This window comes from Eumetopias jubatus, unplaced genomic scaffold, assembly GCF_037043125.1.
Source record: "Eumetopias jubatus isolate StellerSeaLion01/CBP00866 unplaced genomic scaffold, mEumJub1_p1.0 scaffold_8, whole genome shotgun sequence".
Classification (NCBI taxonomy): Eukaryota; Metazoa; Chordata; class Mammalia; order Carnivora; family Otariidae; genus Eumetopias; species Eumetopias jubatus.
Window position 1 is genome coordinate 85,403,238 of NW_028274814.1, and position 25,508 is coordinate 85,428,745.

At 39.2% G+C, this 25,508-nt stretch overlaps 1 protein-coding gene across 6 annotated transcripts in view; it reads right to left on the reverse strand.

Annotated features, from left to right (window-relative positions):
* The window catches only part of R3HDM2 (R3H domain containing 2), a 157,539-nt gene that overhangs the window by 42,708 nt on the left and 89,323 nt on the right, over window positions 1-25,508 (reverse strand). The gene's annotated exons all lie outside the window — the stretch shown is intronic.

The window sequence follows — 25,508 nt, forward strand, 5'->3', positions numbered from 1 at the left end:
ATTTCACATACTAGTCTGCAGCAGCCACCCTGTAACGTACAGAAGAGTCCTTGGATAAATGCTGACCCAGGATTGATTGACTGATTGACTGATGTCTTTTTTTTTTAAAGCTTTATTGAGGTAGTGGCGCCTGGCTGGCTCAGTCAGTGGAGTGTGCGACTCTTGATCTTGGGGTTATAAGTTCAAGCCCCATGTTAGATGTAGAGATTACTTAAAAATAAAATCTTTTTAAAAAAACAAAAAAATTATAGGGGTGCCTGGGTGGCTCAGTTGTTGAGCATCTGCCTTCGGCTCAGGTCATGATCCCAGTATCCTGGGACAGAGCCCTCATCGGGCTCCCTGCTCCTCGGGAAGCCTGCTTCTCCCTCTCCCACTCCCCCTGCTTGTGTTCCCTCTCTGTGTCTCTCTGTTAAATAAAGAAATAAAATCTTTAAAAAAATAATAAACGCTTTATTGAGGTAAAGCTGACATACAATAAATTGCATATATTTAAAATGTACAAATTTGATGAATTATGAAACATGCACACATCTGTGAAACCATCATCACAATCAAGATAGTGAGCACATTCATCACCCCAAAAGTTTCCTCCTGCTCCTTTGTAAGCCCTTCCTCCCCTCTCCACCATCCCAACCTACCACTGATCTGCTTTCTGTCACTACAGATTAGTTCGCATTCGCTAGCATTTTACATCATACATATCTGGATTCTTGGTAATTATTTTGAGATTCACCAGGATCCAGTTCTAAAGCAATGTAGTATGAGTCCTCTTAGCACTTTATTTGCCCTCCCTCATTTCCTACAGAAATTTGCTTACATTTTCAGTGTGAGCACCAGACTTTCTCCAGAAAGAAGTAAAGTATATTATAAAGCTCTATTCACCACCAGAGAGGACCACTCTCCTTTCCCAAGGGAGAACTTCCACAGCTACCACAAACCACAACAATGTTACCAACTTTAAGTGTCTCCCCCATCAAAAGGCAACAAAATCAGATGATGGTTATAGACTCTTAAATTCTTTCCTTTATCTTAAGCAATGAAGAAGTAAGAGAACTCGGCATTCAGCTATCCTTCAGAAAGACTGGGTCTCTCCCTGAAGGAAAAGAGAATCTTTGCTTTGTTATTCACTATTTAGGTTCAATCACTCTACTGCCTCCCAATGATGCAGAACTTCTGTACTCCAGGGGTAGCCAGCTCTTTATCACTTACTCTGGATACCTGGAAAATCCTGTAATGAAGTGAAACACAGTACTCCAAGCACACACTCAGAAGCATTAGTTTGTAGAGGTTTTCCTTCCATAGATTACAGACTGTCCTTCAATCCTGAATACTTCTCTTTCCCTCCTTTACAAAGATAAGACTAGAAACCCTCCCAGACATCATATTTATTTCATGTGGCCCTAGAAACTGAGCCAAATGAACAAATAACAATGATTCAAGAAAACTGTCACACCAGCCATTTTTTCCTCCTTCAAATCAGTTTAAACTATAAGACCCTGAATGCTCCTTAAGAAACACAGGTAATCTCATCCTAGCATAAATTAGTCTATAAGATTACTGCTTTGTTCACCTGGTGGTGACTTGTGCAGCTGCCTAGACACTTAGTTTGCATAGGGCTAGATAAAGGCCCTTTAAAAGACCAGAGAGTCATTCATATAATCATAATCATACACTTGAATTTAAGATGACAAATACTGGAAGAAACTGACTACACAAGAAAATGGCCAATACTCTGTTTTTTAATTAACTGTATCTAGTACCTAGAGGATTCTATAAAAGAGTTATAACCTATGGACCTTATGGATCTTTGGCTGTACATGGAGACTGCATATACACATATATTTATTTTTTCTCCCATAGGTAAATCAAGCACCCATTCTCTTCAGTTTGAAGTGTAATAAAACTCAGCACATGCCTTTTCCATATCTCTTAGCTGGGAAACATCAATAGAGATCAGAATTGTAAGGGTTCTTAAGTATGCGTTCATGCAATCCCACCTTCCTCCGCCACCATCTCCCCACATCAAAACTCCATTCTGGAACTTCCTCAGAGGGGCCTGCAAGCCTCTCCTAGAAAACTCCTGGCAAGGGATCATCCCACTACTTTTTAAATAGTCTTATTACTACAGAGTTGCTCCCTATAATAAGCTATGTACTGTTTCAATCTTGATGCTAAATCTACTGTTGAGTCACACAAAATTAAGTTTACGTCTTTTACCACATAATAGACCTTCAGTATTTTTCTTTTTCAGGCTTAAATACCCTCAAACAAATTTCTCTGTCAGAAAGAGAATGTGAGGGCTGCCAAATGTGGAAATTGGATGAAGATGGTCAAAAAGGTACCAGCTTCGAGTTAGAAGACAAATAAGTATTGGGGTTGCAATGTACAACATGATGACTATACTTAATGCTGCTGTATGGTATATTTGAAAGTTGCTAAGAGAGTAGATCCTAAAAGTTCTCATCCCAAGGAGAAAACTTTTTTGTAGCTATATAAGGAGATGAATGTTAACTAAACTTATTGTGGTAATCATTTCCTTTTTTAAGATTTTATTTATTTATTTATTTACTTACTTACTTACTTACTTGCTTACTTACTTATTTGTCAGAGCAAGAGACAGAGAAATAGAGAACACAAGCAGGGGGAGCATCAGGCAGAGGGAGAAAGAAGCAGGCTCCCCGCTGAGCAGAGAGCCCGATGCGGGACCCGATCACAGGTACCTAGGATCATGACCTGAGCTGAAGGCAGACGCTTAACTGACTGAGTCACCCAGGCGTCCCTGTGGTAATCATTTTCAGTATATATGTATGTCAAGTCATTATGTAGTACACCTTAAACTTACACAGAGCTATATATTAATTATATCTCAATTAAAAAAAGGGAAAAATAAAAAAAATTTTAAAAAAGGGGAAGGTGATACGGAAAAATATAAAGCATCTGGGTGTTTCTTTTTCCAGGTCTCCATTACCAAATAGATATATTTCTTCAAATCAGAATGACAACTTTGCAGCTCCTTTTCACACATAAGTCAGAAAAGGCTCAACTATCTGGATATCTAATTTCACAGTGTCTAAACACTGTTTCTCAGCCAAAGCACTAAGGGAAAAATTAAACAAAAAAAGGTCTTTCATAACAGCCACCTGTGGAATATGGTCACATATTCCAACTGCAGTTTTAAGGAGCTACATGGTTTCCTTCATTCACTGAGAAACAGAAAAACTTGAGCTTTAGATTCTTAAAAACCCTCAGAAAACAGACAGCGATTAATGATGCATCCACTTTTAAGAATTTTGACAGGCATTTCCACTGAGAGACTACCAGTCTCTTAAAGGCTGTGTGAAATAAAGTAATTCTTACTCCAAGGAAAACACAATAGCAGAAGAAAAGGTACTCTAGCACACTACCCAAATCTCCCCTTTCTTCCACACATAACAATCTAGCCCAGATTTTCTTTTGGTCTTTGCCTTCATCTAAGGACACATGATCAGGGAAAGTGCCCTATTCCTGAGTCCTAGAAGGTGGATCCTAATTAGCTAGATCAATCATGGTAATTTTCTTTCCTTTTTGTGACTGATTTAGGAAGGGACAAACGACTCAATCATCACCAGTGAAATATGAGAGGACTTTGTGACGTGAATAGCTTCAAAGAAAGGGTATTCACTCTGTTAAAAAAAAATGTGGGGTGCCTGGGTGGCTCAGTCATTAAGCGTCTGCCTTCAGCTCAGGTCATGATCCCAGGGTCCTGGGATCGAGCCCTACTCCGGGCTCCCTGATCGGCTGGGAGCCTGCTTCTCCCTTTCCTGCTCCCCATGCTTGTGTTCCCTCTCTAGCTGTCTCTCTCTGTCAAATAAATAAATAAAATCTTAAAAAAAAAAAAAGCCACTAGAAAAAAAATGGTTGTTATCTTTTCCTGAAGGTAGTCTTGTGTACAGATGATGCCTGGATTGCAATATTCTATCAACTCATGGAGGATGGTGGAGCAGAGAAAATAAGCCTGGATCCTTGATGCTTGCTATGAGGCGGACTGAATTAGTCAACCTGGATCCTCCTAGCTCTGTACCTCTTGATATGTGAGGTCATAAATCCTATTATCATTTAAGCTATTTTGAGTTTACTGTTCCTTCTAGCCAAAAGCATCCTGAGATAATCAGAAAGGGTATGTGAAGAGAGGGACTATCTGGACCAGACAGACAAGCCTAGCTTTAGAAGTAGAAATAACTGACAGAGAGCGAGATGGTTATTAGCTAAAATTTCTGGAGTGCTTACACTGTGTCAGGCACTATCCTAAAGTGTTTTATGTATCTCATTTAATCTTACATCAATCCTATTAGATATATATTTTATTATAATCACTATTTTATAGATAAGTAAGCTGGGGTACAGAGCAATTAAATAATTTCAGGTCATACAACTGGTACATGGCAGAGCAGGACTCAAAGCCAGGAAATATGGCTCTAGCACTTGCTTTATTAACCTTTATGCAATACTTCCACTCATTAAGGGGACAGATGTTCAAAGACTGGGCAGAAAATGGAAAGTCTACCAAAGATATAAAGGAATCATGGAATTCATAATTGGAAGGGGACTCAGAAGCTTTCTCATTTAGCTTCATCCTTCTATATCCATAATCCTCCTCAATCAGGTTCTTGAATCATCAATAACTCTGAAAAATGACTGTCCTGACCCTGTTTGTATACATCTAGTGAAGGGAAGTCTTCTCCTCCATATTACAAACCTTTTTTTCAGGGGAAATTATAAAGAGGTGATACCTTCTGGTTACTTCCTGACACTGGCCCCAGTTCAGTTCTCTGCGTAAGTCATAAAGAATAAGCTTAATCTCCCTTCCATGTCAGCCCCTTACAGGAGACAACTTTGTCTTACTTCTTTCTCTAAACACTCCCAGCTTCCTAAGTCAGGTCTTCAAATCCCATATTTCGTCACCATTTTGCTTCTAGGATAAAAGAAGCTATCCTCAAGTTAACAAAGGCTGGTTATGAGAGGTCAGAGTGTTACTATTCAGAGTCAAGATCCATTGGAAGATAAACTGAGCTCAAAATTGTATTTCTTGAGCTGAGGCTCTCTTTTGTTCTACAAAATAACCTTTAACTAATATTGCCAGTCCTGCAATCCTAAGTAGAAGTCTCTCCTATCTCTTGGGGCAAAAAATTCCTGGAAACAAATTTTTCAATGCAAAAAGTCAAGGTTCCAGGTGAGGGACAAGACAAAGACAATTCATTAACTGAAAAAAAAGTTTTAAGGAGCAAGAATAAAGCTAGTAGAGGGTAAAAAGCAGAGAAGTAATTTCCATTCTTCATGGTTTCTTTGGTATAGAGAGGAAATGAAGGGCTTGAGGCAGTCAGAAGAAGAAAGGAACTATTTCACATGTAACTTGACTAGAACAAAAAGCAAAGACATTAACATCCCAGGAGAGCCAAGATATGCGCTTCCCTACAACCTATTTGTGCACATCGTACATTTCATCCAGGCAAACAGCACAACTTTAAGGGAGAATGTCTCCTGAGGACACTCAGTGGCTCAAAGCTGCACAGAAGGGACTGCCAGAGGTGGGGGGCAAGGAGAGGGAGTGAGGAAATAGGATGATACAGGGGAGGATGACTGGGAGCCAAGATTTGGCAATTTTTTCAGGGAGAATACTAGATATTCCCCATAAATTTTTTGACTGCCAAGGTAAGTACCTTCCAGAGCACAGTGAAATTATATATCCTTCCATCAACTCATAAACAACTTTCTAGGCATGAGGCCAAAAAGAATATATTATATAGGGGACACTCAGAGACAGAAGGGCATTTTCTCCCTTTCATACAATGGCCAAGTAGAAAGAAGACAATAGCTAAAGGCCAAAAATTCTGACCTACCCTGTGGCAAAATTCCTGTAAACTTACCAGTCCTCTGCCAATTTCTATAGCAAGAGTAAATGACTCCCAATTGAAAAAATACATTTTTTAAACTGTTTAAAATCTAGAGGCTCAGGAGAATAGATAAATTGCTGTATGTTCATAGAATACTATGCTATAATAAAAAAGGATGAACTTTTGGCGTTTGCCTTCTTCTGAGGACACATGATCAGAGAAAGTGACCCTATCCTGAGCCCTAGGAGGTGGACCTTAATTAGGTACACCAATTATGGTAATTGTGTCCTTTCTCTGACTGATTTGAGAAGAGACAAGTGATCTGATCATTATCAGAGAGACTAGGGGACTTTGCTGGGTATATATTGAAATACACAAAAACATAGATGGATCTCAAAACTACTATGGTAAGTAAAAGAAAGCAGAACACCCTTAAAAAAATACATAATTCCAGGGCGCCTGGGTGGCTCAGTCATTAAGTGTCTGCCTTCAACTCAGGTCATGATCCCAGGGTCCTGGGATTGAGCCCCACATCAGGCTCCCCGCTTGGCGGGAAGCCTGCTTCTCCCTCTCCCACTCCCGCTGCTTGTGTTCCCTCTCTTGCTGTGTCTCTCTCTGTCAAATAAATAAATAAAATCTTAAAAAAAAAAAACCAACGTAATTCCATTTATATGAAGTTAATGGACAGGTAAAACTAAACTACAATGATTTAAATCAGGAAATGCTTGCTTAGGATTTGGGGGTAAAATATGGGTATAAGGGATCCTTCTGTGATGGAAATATTCTATCTTGTTGGGGGATGTGGTTACATGGGTGTATGCAACTGTCAAAGCTTATTAACTGAATGCTTAAGATCTGTGCATTTTATTGTATGTTATTTAAACACACACACATACAAACACACACAAACCATACACACAAATGCTCTTAGGAGTGAAGACAATGGGGACAAAACATCCTTATAGTCAAAATGGCAGGGTAAAAACAAAATAAGTCTGCACTCATGTATGGCAAGTCTATTCCTACATTATTTGACTGAAGTTGGGAGAAAAGGAAAAAGCACTAATGTTTACTGAGCATAATTATGAACCTGGTGCTTTATGCACTTCAACTCATATTCACCAAAAGTAGTTAATCACCTTGCCCAAGGTCATACCACTACTAAATAACAGAACCAGATAAAAACTCTGGTGTTGTCTGATTCCAAAGTCTACATTCTTTTTTTGACTCTGGTTTATTGTTCCTACACATTACTTTATTTAATCCAAACAAAATCCTTTGTCAGGGCATTTTTCAGATGAAGAAACTAAAGGTCAGGGACGCCTGGGTGGCTCAGTCAGTTACGCATCTGCCTTTGGCTCAGGTCATGATCCCAGGGTCCTGGGATTGAGTCCCACATCGGCCTCCTTGCTCAGTGGGGAGCCTGCTTCTCCCTCTGCCTGCTACTCCCCCTGCTTGTGTTCCCTCTCTTGCTGTCTCTCTGTCAAATAAATAAAATCTTAAAAAAAAGAAAGAGAAAGAAAGAAAGAAAGAAAGAAAGAAAGAAAGAAAGAAAGAAAGAAAGAAAGAAAGAAAGAAAGAAAGAAACTAAAGCTCAGAGGAATTAAATAACTTTTCCAAGTTAATGCAAGAGGAGCAAGGGCGGGACGCCAACCTAGCTGTGTCTAATCCCAAAGCCAAAGTTGTAGGTGTCCCAAGGCAAACATTCAAGAGTGTTCTGGGGCATGAAGTGTGGGATGAGAGGGGTGCCTAGATCTGAGGCCTCTCTTCTGAGTGTTCGTGGGGGACAAGTTTGGGGGTTCAAAAATTAGGTTTAAGTATTTTATTTATTTATTTATTTATTTATTTATTTATTTTAAAGATTTTATTTATTTGACAGAGACAGACACAGCGAGAGAGGGAACACAAGCAGGGGGAGTGGGAGAGGGAGAAGCAGGCTTCCCGCAGAGCAGGGAGCCCAATGAGGGGCTTGATCCCAGGACCCTGGGATCATGACCAGAGTCAAAGGCAGACGCTTAACAACTGAGCTACCCAGGCGCCCTGCAAAATTAGGTTTCTAAATTCTCCCATCTTTCTCCTCAATCTAGGTCACCCCTCATGATTTTAAATTTTTTACAGTTTACAGAGAGTATTTTATTTGATCTTCTCAAGGTATAAAATATTATCTCCATTTTTGAATGAAATACTAACAGTAAGAAATATTATGTGAATTATTCAGGGCCATACAGTATGTATAAGGAGGTAGAATTCAAACCCAGGTCTTCTTGATTGCAAAATCCCATGTTCTTCCCACTATAGTGTTCAAAGGACAAAAACCAACAACAGTATGATAACTGCATGCCTGAAGACGTAAATGGCTCAACCGCCCTGGGTAGACATGATAGAAGACCCTGTTGAGTTATAAATATAAGAGACACAGGTCCAATACTCCCTTTTCTTCAAAGAGAGAAAGCAGAATATGGGGGACTAAAGAATAAAGTACTTACAGAACGTGTAAGGCTGTAGTTATGTGACAGTCACTAAGTCCTTTAAAGACTTCAAAAATCAACTGTCATAGGTTTCACTAGTACTAGGCCAATAAAAGTAAAAATAATAATAGCAATCGTACCAATTTTCAAAATCAGGGAAGTGTTAAGAAAATCATTCTGCTCTATAAATGCAAAAGGATTCACTGGTGGGTAAGGAAGGCCACAGGAGTTGGCTCATGTCCAGAGCAATTCCTTAGGCAAAGTAAAGAGAAAAGATTAAAACGTTCTGGACATGTATCCTCTTTCTTTGTTCAATCTCTGTTATGGCTGTACTTGCCCTGAAATGAGAACTACAGGTGCTTTTGATCAATGAACTGAAATGTTGGGCTTCATTATAGTTTCTATCAGTTTCTCTACATTCTCGGCCAAAAATGCCCATTTTACTTCTGTGAACAAAACAGAACAAATCAAATTTCCTCCTCTTTCAAGCAAAGAGCAGCAGTGGGTGGGTGCCCTTCCTTCTGCTGCTTCCATTTTCTTTACTTTTATCATAGTAATGCCACTATGTAGAAAGTATCACAGAATCTTAAGGATACAAAGGACCTTCAAAGTTCACACTGTCTTCTCCTATGCCCTGGCAAAAGTGTTCCCAACTGAATCCAGAGAAGACATTCTGGCAAAGAAAATAAATCACAACTTACCTACTGTTCATGGGCATTTTGGGATGCCTTCTATTACTAACTTAAATGCTATGCGGGTAAGTCTATCTTGCCCTACTGTGATGACCTTAGAGGTCAATGCCACCACTTGTTAGGTAGAAAGGACACCTAAGCCAACAATGTAGTATTAAAAGAATATTTCAAAATATAAAATGAAATGTGAGATTGCCACGGAAATGAAAAAAGAATCAAATTTCATATGAAGGAAGTGAAAACCTTTAAGAATCATTATTCCTAGAGCCTCTGCTGCAAAGGAGAGTCTGCTATTTATTCCGCAATATCCAATTACCTCCTCCTTAATAGAACCACTGGTTTTAGGTTGGGCACATGGCTGCATGGAAAAAAGCTACACATATCCCAACCTCCACTGTAGCTAAGTATGAGCACCCTACTAAATTCTAGTCCATGAGACATAAGAAGTAGTGTTATGAATTGAACTGTGTCCCCCTTCAAATCTGTTTGTTGAATCCCTAACCTCCTGTATCTCAGAATGTGACATATTTGGAGATGGGGTCTTTAAGGAGGTGATTAAGTTAAAATGAGTGGGCCTAATCTAATCTGACTGATATAAGAAGAGGAGATTTAGGGGCACCTGGGTGGCTCAGTCATTAAGTGTCTGCCTTCGGCTCAGGTCATGATCCCAGGGTCCTGGGATCGAGCCCCGCATTGGGCTCCCTGCTCGGTGGGAGGCCTGCTTCTCTCTCTCCCACTCCCCCTGCTTGTGTTCCCTCTCTCACTGTGTCTCTGTCAAATAAATAAATAAAATCTTTAAAAAAAAAAGAAGAAGAAGAAGAAGAGGAGATTTAGGGGCGCCTGGGTGGCTCAGTCATTAAGTGTCTGCCTTTGGCTCAGGTCATGATCCCAGGGTCCTGGGATCAAGCCCCACATCGGGCTCCCTGCTCAGCAGGAAGCCTGCTTCTCCCTCTCCCACTCTCCCTGCTTGTGTTTCCTCTCTCGCTGTCTCTCTCTGTCAAATAAATAAATAAAATCTTCAAAAAAAAAAAAAAAGAAGAGGAAATTTAGACACACAAAGAGACACAGAGATATATGGGCAGAGGAAAAACTGTGTGATGACACAGTGAAAATGTAGCTATTTGCAAGCCCAGGAGAAAGGCTTCTGGAGAAACCAAATCTGCCAACACCTTGATCTTGGACTTCTAGCCTCCAGAACTGAAAAAATAAATTTCTGTTGTTTAAGCCATTCAGTCTGTGGTATTTTGTTATGGTAGCCCTAGGAAATTAATACAAGTAGTAAATACAACCTCTATGAAGTACCTTTACAGGAAGTGGGTAGTCCTTCTTTACTTACCCTAATTCCTACTGGCTTAAATGTAGAAGCAGCCATCTGCGACTGTGAAATGATACTACGACTGAAAACCATAGATCATGAGGCAACAGACAAAAGAAACCTGGGTCCTTGACTAGAGCAGTCCCAGACTGGACTGACTACCTCTAAATTTCCTGAATGTGAGAAAAATACACTTCACTCTTATCTAAGATACTATGTAGGTGCGTGCATGCGTGCGCATGTGTGCACACACAAAGTAATCCTGATAAAAATAATAATTCCTCAACTCCTACAAGCAAGAATCAAGCAGCAACACTCTGGAGCTTATATGTACTTGGGAGGGAAGAAGTAAAATAACAGAAAATTGGCATTTTTTAAAAAGATTTTATTTTTAACATGGAGCTCGAACTCACAACCCCAAGATCAAGATACTAACTGAGCCAGTCAGAGACCCTGAAAGTTGGCATTTTATGGAGAATATAAGAGCATCACCCTTGTGCTCTAATACTATTTGTGCTGTAAGGAAAAGGCTGAACATAATAGGGTGAGTTAGGGGCAGCACCCATCAAAATAAAGAACCTTCAATCTCCAGAGTGTAGAAGGCAGCAAGCATGTTGTAGTGGATAAATTTATGAACTTTGTAGTATGACATGAATTTGGCTAGGAGAGTCCGGTTTCCACAACTTAGTAATCATGTAACTGAGCCTCAGCCTCCTCATTTGTAAGATCAGGCATGATACTTACCTCACAAAGCCACTGAAAGTATATGTGAGATAACAAATGCAATGTGCCTGCACACAGTAGATGCTCAGCAAATGTTATTCCACAGTAAGAAGGGAGAGAATGATAACTGACAGAGCCCTTTCCCTTAGTGTTCACTGGTACTGTTTTTCTCTTATGAATGAACATATTCCCATTCAGAACTGGCATCTTGTATACACCCTTTTCCCAATCAGTACAGAAGCCATATTATCCTGCATAGGTGAGATTCTTATCTATTTTAATGATAAGTAGACAGTAAAAGACTAGAAGAAAGAGAAAAGAGAATTTTATTTACCCCTTACTGTTGGCTTCCAATTTTTCTTGGTACTTTGGTATTTCAAGAACTGTTTTTTTTTTTTAAAGTCAATTCAGGTAAATGCTTCTTCTAAAAGAAAGAACTCCAGTGTTTGATACAACTGTAAGCGTAGGCCCAAGGCAAGAGATCAATCACTGAAGAGTGGCTAGTTCTTCAGACTCTGTTACCCATGATGGCTGGTCAGATGTGTAAAGAATACCCAATGTTTGATGGCTCATATCCTAAGGAGCCCTCACTTCTAGAGTGCTTACCATTGATCACTCTGTTGTGTGCACAGAGCTAGATTCTTTACAAGTAGGCATTATCATTCCTTTTTTATGGAAGAATAAACTGAAGATCAAAGTGATCATAGAGCAAATCTCATTCACTCTAATTTCAAAGTACATCCAGAATCTCATGATTTCCCCATACTTCCACTGCTACCACTCTGGTCCAAGCTGCCATCTTTCTTGGTGGAATGATTATAATAACCTACCAACTGATCGCCTGCTTCCAATCTTGCCCCCCCTACAGTATTTTCTAAACATAGCAGCCAGAGTGATTGTGAAAAAACATCTTCAGATCATGTTACACATTTGCTCAAAACCATCCAATGGCTCCCCATCTTACTCAGAGCAAAAGCCGAAGTTCTTAAAATGACCTACAAAATTTAAATAATCTGATACCACTTTGCCCTCTGACTCCATCTCTTACTATCCTCCTCCCTGGACCCCCACATTTGCAGGTCCAGTCATACTGGCTCCTCCCTGTGCCCTAAGCCCACTTTACAGTGATTACTTTTGCTGTTCCTTCCTCCTGCCTGGAATGATCGTTTTCCAGATAACAGCATGGCTTGCTTACTTAGTCTCTTCAGGTCTTTAGTGAAATGCCATCTCAGTAAGCCTTCCTCTGGTCACAATAACTAAAATTACAAAACTCCAAATACTTCCTATTCTACTGCCCTAAGGCCTCCCCAACAAAAAGTTATTTAATTAGATACCAGACTTTTTGCTCCTCTTTGCTTAACAGATAAATCTGAAGTTTGTTTTCTTCCTCTGAGACAGAAAGTGACAGTATAATGAAAAGTTCACATCTCACTCATAGAGATGCAAATACCTCAAAAGGGGAGAACAAATTCATGGACTTCTTGAGGTCTCTTTCAGTCCTTCAAATCTATAAACAGTCAAGCCTGTGAGCACTGGAGAGAGGAGAACAAGACCTACCATAATTTCTACTCTGATGTAAAATGTAAGAAGAGAAACACAATACTCTTGACTTCTTTCATTTACAAAATCTACAGGGGGAATTTTCTTAGTATGAATGACTCATTCTTAATCTTTAAAGCAATAGGTACAGGAGAAAATACATGCCATGATCTGCTATGACAAGGAACTAACACTGAGCTGAGTGAAATCTCCCAGATCTACGTCAATAAATATGAACAGGCTAGCAAAGTGAAAATGGAAAACACAGAAGCAACCCCCAGCTAATTTTCTAACTCCAGACAAATGGTGTGTCAATATAATACTGATAGAGATCTACCATTAATACCATATCAGTGTGGAAGAGAAACAAGGAAAAGCAAGTAAGACACAAGTTGCCAATTTCCGACTCAGCTTTAAAGCTACCAAAATAAGCAAGGCACTTCTAGATATAAAGACAAATCTCCTCTGGTCTACAAGGCCAGAGTTTAACTTAGACTTGGCATAAGCTCGACTGCAGCAGCAGCTTGATTCACAAATAGGTGATAGGTGTTTCCCATTGTATCTTCTTCCAATCGGATCACATTAAGAAGATAATGTATCATTACAGTGTTTATATTAAACTGCAAATTTTGAAAGAGAAAAGAAAAACACCTTATACCGTTCTTGAAACATTTTATTTCATAGCTCTAAATACAGTTATGGTATTAATATCATATATCATTGAGTAAATGAATTCTGTAAGTTAAATAATGATATGTTTATGTTCTATCTGCTCATTGGCCCCCAGGTCAGCCAATCTGATCCAGGACTCCATGGCAACAGGCTCTATCACTAAGAGCTACAAGACAAGACTCCCTCTGCCTTTTCTTTCTTCTTTCTTTCTTTTTCTTTCTTTCTTTCTCCCTTTCTTTCTTTCCTTTTTTTAAATAAAGCATTTTCCACAGAAACTGCTGCAAATACTGTCAAAAAATAGTCTCTACAGACAAATAAGAAATCCTGCTGTTCTGATATACTAAAAATGAATAGTGGGGAGAAAGAGTGATTAGCAATTACAATGAATCTATGCAAATAACAAGGGGTCCCAAAAACTCCAGAGATTTTCCTCTGTTTAATTTCAGTAGAGAAATTCAGGAATCCTTGAACTGTGAAAAACCAACACCAAGATAAATTGAAGATTAGTATTAGGGAGTGCTGCCCAGCTAAAGTTACGGTATTGAAGCTTCCCATGCCACAATATACAGGGAGAGTTAAAAGCTTTAACTTAAGAAAGCTAACCTTTTCCCATAATTTTTTTTGAACTGTTAAAATAAGCCTCAAAACTCACAGATCTCAGGTTCTTATTCTCCATATTTCGCAAAGCACAGCTTATACAGTCCTTCAAATTCTATATCTGTCTGCTCTACATTCCCCTCTCCTACCACCCTCCACTTGCTTAGAGAAAAAAATTGCCATGTCCAAATGAGGAAATAATATATTTGCTCTTCACATACCATATGCCCCCATTCCTTCTCAGCTGTAGACCTCCTTGAAGCAAAGAGGAAACAAGATAATTACAAACTAGATAAGGAGACTAGACTGAAACAACCCATTATTCTCCCCAGCACTACTCACTGACATTCTAAAATCCATCTGACATATTACAAGGTATTCTGCTTTCCTGGCATGCTTTTCACCAATAACTAATATAATATCTCTGGATGAAACAAGCAACTTTGGTCCCCACCTTGTGGTATATGATGGTAAATGAATGCTAAGAAGTAGACAGAATCTGAATGGTCAGGGTCAAAATTAGCTTGGAAATTGTACATTTTCATCTGGCTCATTTTTGTTTTAATTGTGCTAGACAAACATAACATAAAAATTACCATTTATTCATTTTTAAGAATACAGTTCAGTAGCATTAAGTACATTCATATTACCCTGCATTATAGAAGAGAACATGGTTTCAGACACAAAAGCCATGGTAAGAGACTACAATCATTCTTTCTATGACTATATACTAAACATGTATTTATCATACAAGTCACTTACTATTAAGAAGTATAGCTTATGAAGAACACTCAGATGTTAAGAAGATCTGACACTAATGCTCACTAAAAATAGCTACCCACTGTCTATTTCCAGTATGTTTTTCACATGCTGAATACAGTTTTTTGCATGCACATCTCAGGTCCCAAATAAGTCCAAAGTAGACGGAAGTTTACATCTCTTTTGTCAGCACTGAGTTCCAAGGGACCCAAAAGAGCAGACTAACATGAGAAACAATAGATAGAGTTCCAGAAATTCCTAGAACAAAGAAAATGTTTCCTGTTACACTGTTTCAAATTTCCCAAGAATTAAGGAGATATTAAGGAGAATGAAGGTGATTAAGGAGACAACCCAGAAAAGACATAAAATGTAACTTGTAGTGGGAATCATAAGTAATATCAAAGCTAAAAAAAAAAGTCACTGCAAAAAAAAAAAATCACTACTAGGCCTCTCTCTGTACATCAGTTTCCTTTATACCTTCATAACAGAAAACTCAAACATTTTGCTCTCGTCCTATAATCGCCCCTCCAGCCCCCTTTTAAGATCCTAAGCCAGTACATACAGAAACACAGCATATTTACTGACCTCAGAAGCACAACAAGTTGCATGAATAGGCTATTTTTTCAGTATGACCACCCTGGGCTCTGGTCAGAGGAGGCCATCTTCCTCAAGTACCAACAATAGCCAGAGCAGCTCTCATTTATTATGCACCTACTGTATTCCAAACACCATACTCAGGAATTTATAGAAGTTACCACATTTATCTTCACTTCAACACATTCTGAAAATTTACTTTCAGATACTAACAGTAAGGATTAAAAATTTCTTCATCCTTTTTTTTTTTTTTTTTTTAGATTTTATTTATTTGTCAGAGAGAGAGTAGAAGGAGGGGGAGAGGCAAGCAGAGGGAGAAGCAGGCAGGGAGCCTGATACGGGACTCGATCCCAGGCCCCGAGATCATAACCTGGGCCAAAGGCAGATGCTTAACTGAATGAGCCACCCAGGCATCCCCTTCATCCTTGTTTTAAGACCAGAAAAGTTTAATACCAGAGAAGACCCTTGATAGGCTTCTTTATACTTATAGAAAACACACACAAAAAAGAAAAGGAAAATGAACCATAATCTCTAACTAAAAGATAACTGCTATTAATAACACAGTGTTTTCAGATACATTTTTCTAAATTCTGTTTCCATATTTGTATGGAATTTGTATCCACATTGCACATATTTCCATATCTAATAATTTTTATGTATTAAACATTATACAGAACATCTTAATATTTTTATTTTATTTTATTTATTTAACAGAGAGAGACACAGCAAAAGAGGGAACCCAAGCAAGGGGAGTGGGAGAGAGAGAAGCAGTCTTCCTGCTGAGCAGAGAGCCCAATTTGGGACTCGATCCCAGGACCCCGGGATCATAACCTGAGCCGAAGGCAGACGCTTAATGACTGAGCCACCCAGGCACCCTATACAGAACATCTTTAAACCATGGTTTTTTCGGGCGCCTGGGTGGCTCAGTTGGTTAAGCGACTGCCTTCGGCTCAGGTCATGATCCTGGAGTCCCGGGATCGAGTCCCGCATCGGGCTCCCTGCTCAGCAGGGAGTCTGCTTCTCCCTCCGACGCTCTTCCCTCTCGTGCTTTCTATCTCTCATTCTCTCTCTCTCTCAAATAAATAAATAAAATCTTTAAAAAAAAATAAAAAATAAATAAATAAACCATGGTTTTTTCTACTACTAAAACTGTGACCAAAAAAAAAAAAAACAAAAAACCTGTGACCATTTTCTCATTATTTTACCAGTCATTTTAATAGCTATCTAATATTCTACTACATACATGTACCATAATTTTTAAGTAATCTCTACACCCAAAGTGGGGCTCGAACTCACAATCCTGAGATCAAGAGCAGTATGCTCTACTGACTGAGCCAACCAGGTACCCCACATGTACCATAATTTTAAACCATTTCCCTATTATTTTATAGTTAGGAAGCTGTTAATTTTTATAATAAAATAATGCTGTGATGAATATATTAGCACTTAAATCTTTATTCCTATTTCTCATCAACTCCCTAGAATAAATACATTGAAGAGTTTTGGAGATAAAAAATTTCTCCCTTAGTTCACCCCAGTTAATAGAAGCAAGGATAGCCACACTATCTAATTATGGTATTTTTTAACTGTTCCCCCAGGAACATATAATGTCCACTTAGCACATCCCATGACAGTGCCTGGACTTTAAATTAGACATTCACCCAGGCAGTGCTTTTTACTTTTCTTCAACTCAGGCCTCATTTTAGTAATATTAACTCTCCTTTCCTATATATCACTAGAAAAGATATATACCCTATACTTCTTTAGACTCACTGGCCTAAGAAAATTAATAGGGAGGAAAGGGGGCACCTGGGTAGCTCAGCTGGTTAAGGGTCTGACTTGATTTTGGCTCAGGTCACAGGGTTGGTGAGATGGAGCCCTGTGTCAGGATCTGTGCTGGGCGTGGAGCCTGCTTAGTATTCTCTCTCCCCCCCTCTGCCCCTCCCCCGCTCAAAAAAAAAAAAAGGGAGGAAAGGATAAAAAGTCACACAGGGAAATATTCTCTTTGACATTAATGTTACATACCATCTACTAGCTTTTGTGAGTATACCTTGATATTAGAGAGCAGTCCAAAAGATGAAGCCTCAAAAACCACAAAAGAATAACTTTAGTCTTTAACATGAAACTATAAAAAAATGAAAGGGCATGGAGATATTGAATATTTCATAATTTGTGATTTGACATTTGGTCCATTTAAGATCCTAGATGTTTTTTTAAGTGAGTTCTATGCCCAACATGGGGCTTGAACTCATGACCCCAAGATCAAGAGTCACATGCTCTACCAACTGAGCCAGCCAGGTGCCCCAGATCCTGGAGTTTTTTAAGTCTGTGAATTTAAGGAGTTTTTCTACATAGTGCTTCATATAAATTCCACACTCTCACAAATATATGCAGAAAGAATACCTCCTCATTAACTCACAGAGAGAAAAGCAAAGGATACAAAGTTTCAGAGGTAGACAATAAAGGCAACTGTCCTAAGATTTTAAAGTACAAAGTAAAACACTAAACAAAAAATAAAAAAACAAACCAACCATCTCATTTACAGAAGTCAAAAGATGATGGCCAAGAAAAGAAGAGAGCTATTAATCTGACTTAACGTGTTCCCCAATTTGGTCTCAAGTAATAAGCATCAAATTAGAGAAGATACTTTTTTCTTTTAAAGATTTTATTTTTATTTATTTATTTGAGAGAGAGCGAGAGAAACAGCATGAGAGGGGAGAGGGTCAGAGGGAGAAGCAGGCTCCCCGCTGAGCTGGGAGCCTAATGCGGGACTTGATCCCAGGACTCCGGGATCATGACCTGAGCCAAAGGCAGTCGCTTAACCACCTGAGCCACCCAGGCGCCCAAGATGCTTCTATTTTTAAAAAAAGATTTTATTTATTTATTTGAGAGAAATAGAGAGCGAGCACAAGCAGGGGGAGTGGAAGGCAGAGGGAGAAGCAAGCTCCCCGCTGAGCAAGGAGCCCAATGCACGGCTCGATCCCAGGATTCTGGGATCATGACCTGAGCTGAATGAAGGCAGAAGCTTAACCAACCAAGCCACTCAGGTGCCCAGAGAAGATACTTCTAAAAGGATCAACTGTGTCAATTTTAACCTTAAATATTTAGATTATGCTTATATTCTTTTAAAAAACTCAATATGCTACATGGCTTTAAAATCACTTCTGGCTTCCTCAAAAATTACTGGTGATCTGAAGATATAAATGGTACATCCCTGTTTAACTTTTTTTTTTGAAGATTTTATTTATTTATTCGACAGAAAGAGAGCACAAGCAGGGGGAGCAGCCAAGGGAGAGGGAGAAGCAGGCTCTCCGCTAAGCAGGGAGCCCGATGTGGGACTTGATCCCAGGACGCTGGGATCATGACCTGAGCCCAAGGCAGACACTTAACCGACTGAGCCACCCAGGCACCCCATCCCTATTTAATTTCTAGACATTAATAATAATGGCTAATGCTAAGTAAGCCTTTAAGATGACCAGGAACTATCTTAAAAGCTTTATAAGCATTAACTTTTTTTTAAATAAGTTTTTTTTTTTTTGAAGATTTTATTTATTTGACAGAGAGAGACACAGCGAGAGAGGGAACACAAGCAGGGGGAGTGCGAGAGGGAGAAGCAGGCTTCCCGCCGAGCAGGGAGCCCAATGCTGGGCTTGATCCCAGGACCCTGGGATCATGACCTGAGCCAAAGGCAGAGGCTTAACGACTGAGCTACCCAGGCACTCCACATTAACTCTTTTAATCCTCAAAACAACCCTAGGAGGTGGATACTGTTATTATCTTCATTTCATATATTTTACATATGAAGAAATGGAGAGGTTAAGTAATTTTCCCAACGTCAGAGAACCAGCAATTGGCATGGCTGGGATTTGAGCTCAGGCAGCCTAAATTCAGAGTCCAAGTATTTAGCCACTATACTTAAAAAAAAACAAAAAGAAAAAGGAAAGAAAAAAAAGCTCCTAACAGGCTATAGACAATGGGAGTGGGTAGGTGAGGAGAGAACACCAGAGAAAGTACGTATAAAGTTTTAGGCACCATGTGGGTGGCTCAGTCAGGCTTAGGTCATGATCCCAGGACCTTGGGATCAAGCCCTGGATCTGTCTCCCTGCTCAGCCGGGAGTCTGCTTCTCCCTCTGCCTCTGTCCCTCCCCCAGCTCATGCTCTCTCTCTCTCAAATAAATAAATAAATCTTTTTAAAAAAAGTTTTAGGCACAGAAATAGTCTCTATCAATTTTGCCAGGAAGTTCTTTTGACATATATCATATTTTAAATTATCCCAAATAGGGATAATTTGCAAAAGCAGTTCTTGACCTTTTCCTCCCCCTTAAAAAAAAAAAAAGCGAAATAAAGGAAGGATAAAAAGAAACTGAAATCTTACTTCAACACCTTTCAACAGCTTTTCTTGCCTTGACCTTTTCCAAAACCCTGACAGTTAGAAAACAAAAATGAAAAAAGAAGGCACTTTCACTTGAAATAAAAAGACCTCTTAGTAATTTTTCCACTGCTAATGACTGAAACATTTGAGGAAGACTTAGGTCGATCCCACCCACTCCCAAATGGAAGGAAAACCAAGTTAAAACCGTCATCTTTTAATTTCACAGCAGTTTTCTTCCCCCTCTATGGCTATTCCTGTCCTCGCTGCAGACGGGGAACTGCTCCCAATGACGTCAGAGCAGTCTCCCAGCAACAATTAATAAGGGCTGTCCACCACAGGGGTTTCCTGAAAAGCTAGCAAGAAATTATCCACATATTTGCTGCAATATTGAGATGCAAGGATATGGTGGAATTTCTCTTAACCCTTATAGCTCCAGTCTCTGGCAAACTTCAAAATAAGTTATTCTTCTGGAATGCTCAGTTTACCCTAGGATTATCTTCCTTTTTCTCCCCCAACTTCTCTCCAAATAAAACTATAATTTTGTTAGTTTGAAATACTTGTATCTGTAATAAATTGATAATATTGATATATTTGAACTACTATAATAAATAGGACTAGGATATAAGTCTGGCAGATACTATTCTTTTCACCTCATACACAGAACTTGGAATAAATGAGAGCACAGAACAGAAAAGAATGTCAGGACAGAAAAGCCAACAAGTTCTTAAATGTACTTTTCCACATATGCTACCCAAACACATCCAGACAAAAGGCAAAAACCTTAAATTTTCCTAGCTCTAGTCTGCTGAATTTTTCACACTGACCTCTGCAGGCAGCCCTCCAGAGATCAGTGGTATTAAATGGAGTTGCATAAAAAAGAACTGGAAGCCCATTACTTACTCAATCCAGAAAAGGGTAAATTAGGTTCACACCCAAGAGGATATCTAACAATTTCTTCCTAAAGCTTTGTTCTAACTTCATACATTCAAAATGAGAGTTTTCGTCTACAGTGGCAAGGAATTTCACCTAACTACCTATTTTTGAGGTCTGAGAAACAACATACAAATCAAACTGCCTGCTCAGGACCAGTGCAAATAAGGTAGAAAAATCCCAAATTCCAAAGCTCAACCTAGAATTACTCATGGAAGCTAGGTTCCAGAAACCTGCTCATGAGCCCCTTTTCATTCCATATTTAGAAAAAGCAATTAGGCAAAATTCATTAGCAGCAGGACATATAGGGTTAATTCGGGCACTATGCTTCAGCAGTCCTGACTCTGGCCCCAACCTATTCTAAAAGGAAACATACAAAATAGCATCGCTATCTTTAACAACATCCCACTTTGGCTTCCGCTCTGTTTTAGTGCAACCCAGTTATCATCAAGGGATAGATGGGAGAACACACCACTTCAGATGGATTTTCTTCTTCCTTCTCTCTGTCCCCTCCCTCTCAGAAGAAAAAAGACTGCAAACAAAATCACTACGTCACTGGAGGCAGAGGGAATCCCATCTCTGCACTCTTTAGAAACCAAAGCCAGCAAAAACAAGCCAATTACAAGAAACAAATAAGTAATCCAAAATAAGAAGCAGGAAACCCACAGGAAATTCTTATGATAAACAATAAAGCTCAGTATGTCAAAAAGCATGTTTTAGTAAAAAGGCTGAACAAATTCCTCCTAAGATGTTCATAATCAAAAAAAGCTTCCTAGACACAGCAAAGGCGACATATTTCTTAACATCACAGTTAAAGACTAGGGGGCAGTTACATAAAGACATAGGACACAGAGACATATTCACCAGCGGGTGTGGGATAGCTGTGGAATGACACAGTGAAGGATATTTATAGGGGATTCCCTGCTTCCTGCAATGTGCGTCAACAGCATCACCAAAGAAACAGAAATCACCACTATTCTCATAAGCTAAAGCTGAATGAAGCATCACTCGAAATAGCCATGGAAGAGGTAGAATCTGAAAACAATAAAAGTTCTAGCAAACCGAATTTTTAAAATATTTTAAAGGTAAAAATCAGCAAATGAAAATGCCCACAAAACAACATTTGATAATTCTCCAATTTTCCTACTCTGTATTATACAGTTAAATTGGCCAAGATAAAAAAGGTATCTATTTTTCTAGCTTCTTCCTTATCCAGTCTATGGAGTTCAAGGACTTTTATATAAAGAAAGAAAATTAGCCAAAACTCACCCCAGATGGATCTGCACTTAAACCAACAGCAAGCTCACATTATTAACGGAGACCTCATTGTAAGAATCTGTTCTGCCGGAATTTTGCAGGAAGAAATTCCTTCTGGGAAACCTGTGCCTCTTCCCCCACCCACGGTCCCCCCCTGCCCCCTTCACCCTTGAATGAAATGCTACTGATCCTTGCTGCTGCGTCTCCAGCAGGCTAACTGCTCTGACAAGCAGCTCTGAAGCGGACCACGGCCCAGCTGTAGAGATGTCACCTAGAGCTCTGCCAACAGTCTCTCTCTCTCTCCCTCTCTCTCTCACACACACACATATGCAGGCTGCAAGAGCACCCCCTCCCAACTCCTCTTTTCGCTCTCATTCAAGCACTTCAGCAACATGCCTGCCTCCACACTGCTCTGAGGATAGCTTTTAAAGATACAGCAGCAGCTCCTTTCTGCTGCAAATGTGGAGATGCCAAAATAAAGGCTTATTAAATAAGAGAAGAATAATAAGTTGTGGATATATATGGAGTTAAAAGTTCACTTTTAAATCTACTTTGCCTTTTTCTCACCTGTAAAATAACCTAGGAGAAAGGGTCTTTGCTTAAAAGCTACTAGGCGAGACTTCAGAAATTAAGACCAAACCTAGAAACAGAATTTTCTTTCCAGTGAGCTATATTTAATGAAATCATTTTTCACTTGGGGGAAGAAGGTGGGCAATACAGAATACTAGTAGCTATCTGTTCCTCCTTCCATATGTGTTCCACAAGGATGGTGAAGAGACTGGCTATAAAATGGGGGAATGAGGAAACTATGAAGGCATCTTACGGATAAAACTGATTAAAAAGGATGAGAATAGAGTATAAGTATGTGGATGAGGATAAATAGATTTTTAAAAAGGAAGTGGTACGAAATACACAAGGAAGGAAGAGTAATAGTTCTTAAAAGTATGCATGGCTCTGGGGTCCCTGGGTGGCTTAGTAGGTTAAGCATGACTCTTGGTTTGGGCTCGGGTCATGAACTCGGGGTTGTGGAATGAAGCCCCTCTCCAGCTCCGGCTCTGCGCTCAATGGGGAGTCTGCTTGTCCCTCTCCCTCTGTTCCTCCCCCCGCTAGGCTCTCTCTCTCTCTCTCTCTAAAAATAAATAATTAAAAATCTTTAAAAAGTATGCATGACTCTGAGACAGAAGACATATTAAGTGACCTCAGGTCCTGATTTTTAGGAGCCCAAGGAAAGGTAGTAATAATTTCCATTGCTACGGGAACTAATGGACATTATAAGTGGCACAAGGTCTTCAGTAGCACAAAATAATACATGGGTAGGGGTCTAGGCATCCTGAGGAAAACAATAAAACCTGTTGCAAAGACAACTAATTGTTCATTCAAAAATATATTCATTGTGTGCTGTGTTCTTACTATGCGCCAGACACTATGATAAGCTCTAGGAATATGAGACAGATTAAGGGTCATACAGAAGAAAAACAGAAAGGATCTGGTTTTTACTCTGAAAGAGATGAGAAGCCGATCAGGGGGTTAGAAAGCTGATCCTAAAAGGCCAAAGAGACCACTGCCAGGAATCTGGCTTTTACATTAGAAAGGCAGTATCACTTCAGATGAGAGGCCACTGGGAGTTCTTAAGCAGAGGAACAGCATGTTTTTGACCTTTATTTCTTTTTTGCCTCCAAATTTTTTTTTTTAAAGATTTTATTTATTTGACAGAGAGAGACACAGCGAGAGAAGGAACACAAGCTCAGAGAGTGAGAGAGGGAGAAGCAGGCCTCCCACCGAGCAGGGAGCCTGATGCGGGGCTTGAACCCAGGACCCTGGGATCATGACCTGAGCCGAAGGCAGACGCTCAACGACTGAGCCACCCAGGCGCCCCTTTGCCTCCAAATTTTTAAGAAATTTCTAACTTACAGAGATTTTGTAAAAACAGTACAATAGCCACCTAGATTCATATTCAGGTTTAGTACATATGTGTGCATGCACCCATGTGTGTAAATTTTTTTCAGAGCTATCTGAGATGTTCTCATGACCCTTCATACATAAAATAATTCAGCATGTATCTCCTAATAAAGCCACTCTAAACTATGAAATAACCACCTGTCAAGTCCCAGATGGGTTAATGGGTAGCACACCTGCCAAAAAATCTAAATAGCACTGCAAAAGCTTAGAAAACTCAAATGACTGGAATCACCATCCACTGAAGCCTGGACAGAATCTGCAAGCTGAACCTAACCAGGTCAAATGTCTGCTAAAATAAAAGTCAATGTTCACCATGGCATTTAAACCAGACCCAGACCCTTGTAACATAATATTCATATTTTCCAGGATACAATCCCAAAATTTCTTGGCATCCAAAAAAAACCCAAGATAATTTCAATTTGCATAGGAAAATAGATGACCAGATACAACACTGAGATGACACAGATATAGGAAATCTGACAGCTATTAAAACAGCTATTATAAAAATGCTCCAACAGCACACTATAATGTATAGACTTGTCTAATCACTATGTTGTACACCTAAAACTAATGTAACACTGTCAACTATACTACAATTTAAAAAAAAAATATTCAAAAAGACTTTGTGGGGCTAGAAAGATAATCGTCACTTGAGAATTATGTTTAAGCATGATAAATGCCTACATTGACCTATCCTTATCCATGATTAAAACAATAACCTTATTAAAAAAAAAAAAAAGAGGGTGCCTGGGTGGCTCAGTTGTTAAGCGTCTGCCTTTGGCTCAGGTCATGATCCCAGGTTCCTGGGATCGAGTCCCACATCGGGCTCCCTGCTCGGCGGGAAGCCTGCTTCTCCCTCTCCGACTCCTCCTGCTTGTGTTCCTGCTCTCGCTCTCTCTCTCTGTCAAATAAATAAAATCTTAAAAATAAAATAAAATAAAATAAAACCAATGTTTAAAAAAAAAGAAAAGAAAATCTTTCTCTAAAAAGTTAGGGAAATATTCCTGAAACTAATGGCAAGAAAGAATATTTTAAGAAAAAATAGGTGATATAAAGAAGAACCAAATGGAAATTTTAGAACTGAAAAATATAACAATCAAAATATAAATACTCCATGGGTTCAACAGCAGAACAAAAATGACAGAAGAATCCAGTTAATTTTCAGACAGTCAAATTCAAACTGAAGACAGATAAATTTGAAGACAGGTCAAATCTCAATAGCAATATCAAATAGGAATCAATATCAAATCTGAACAATAAAAAGAAAAAAGACTGGGGAGAAAAAGAACAATCATCAAAGATCTGTAGGGCAATACCAAAATGTCTAATATTTGGGCCGTCAGTGCTCCAAAAGGAGAGGAGAAAGAGTCTGGTGAAATATTTGAAGAAATAATGGTTTAAAATTTCACATATGTGACAAAAGACAGAAACATATAGAGTCAAGAAGCTCAGCAATCCCCAAATAGGATAAATAAAACAAAATCCACTCCTGGATTTATAATAATCTCACAGCTAAAAATTAAAGACAAAGAAAAAAATAAATCTTGAAAGCAACCAGATAAAAATGATGTATTACCTATTAAGGAAACAATGATCTGAAATGCCTCTATATTTCTCATCAGAAAGGGAACTAGAAGGAAATAAAACATTTTATTTTATTTTTTATTTTTTAAAGATTTTATTTATTTGACAGAGAGAGACACAGCGAGAGACGGAACATAAGCAGGGGGAGTGAGAGGGAGAAGCAGGCTTCCCACGGAG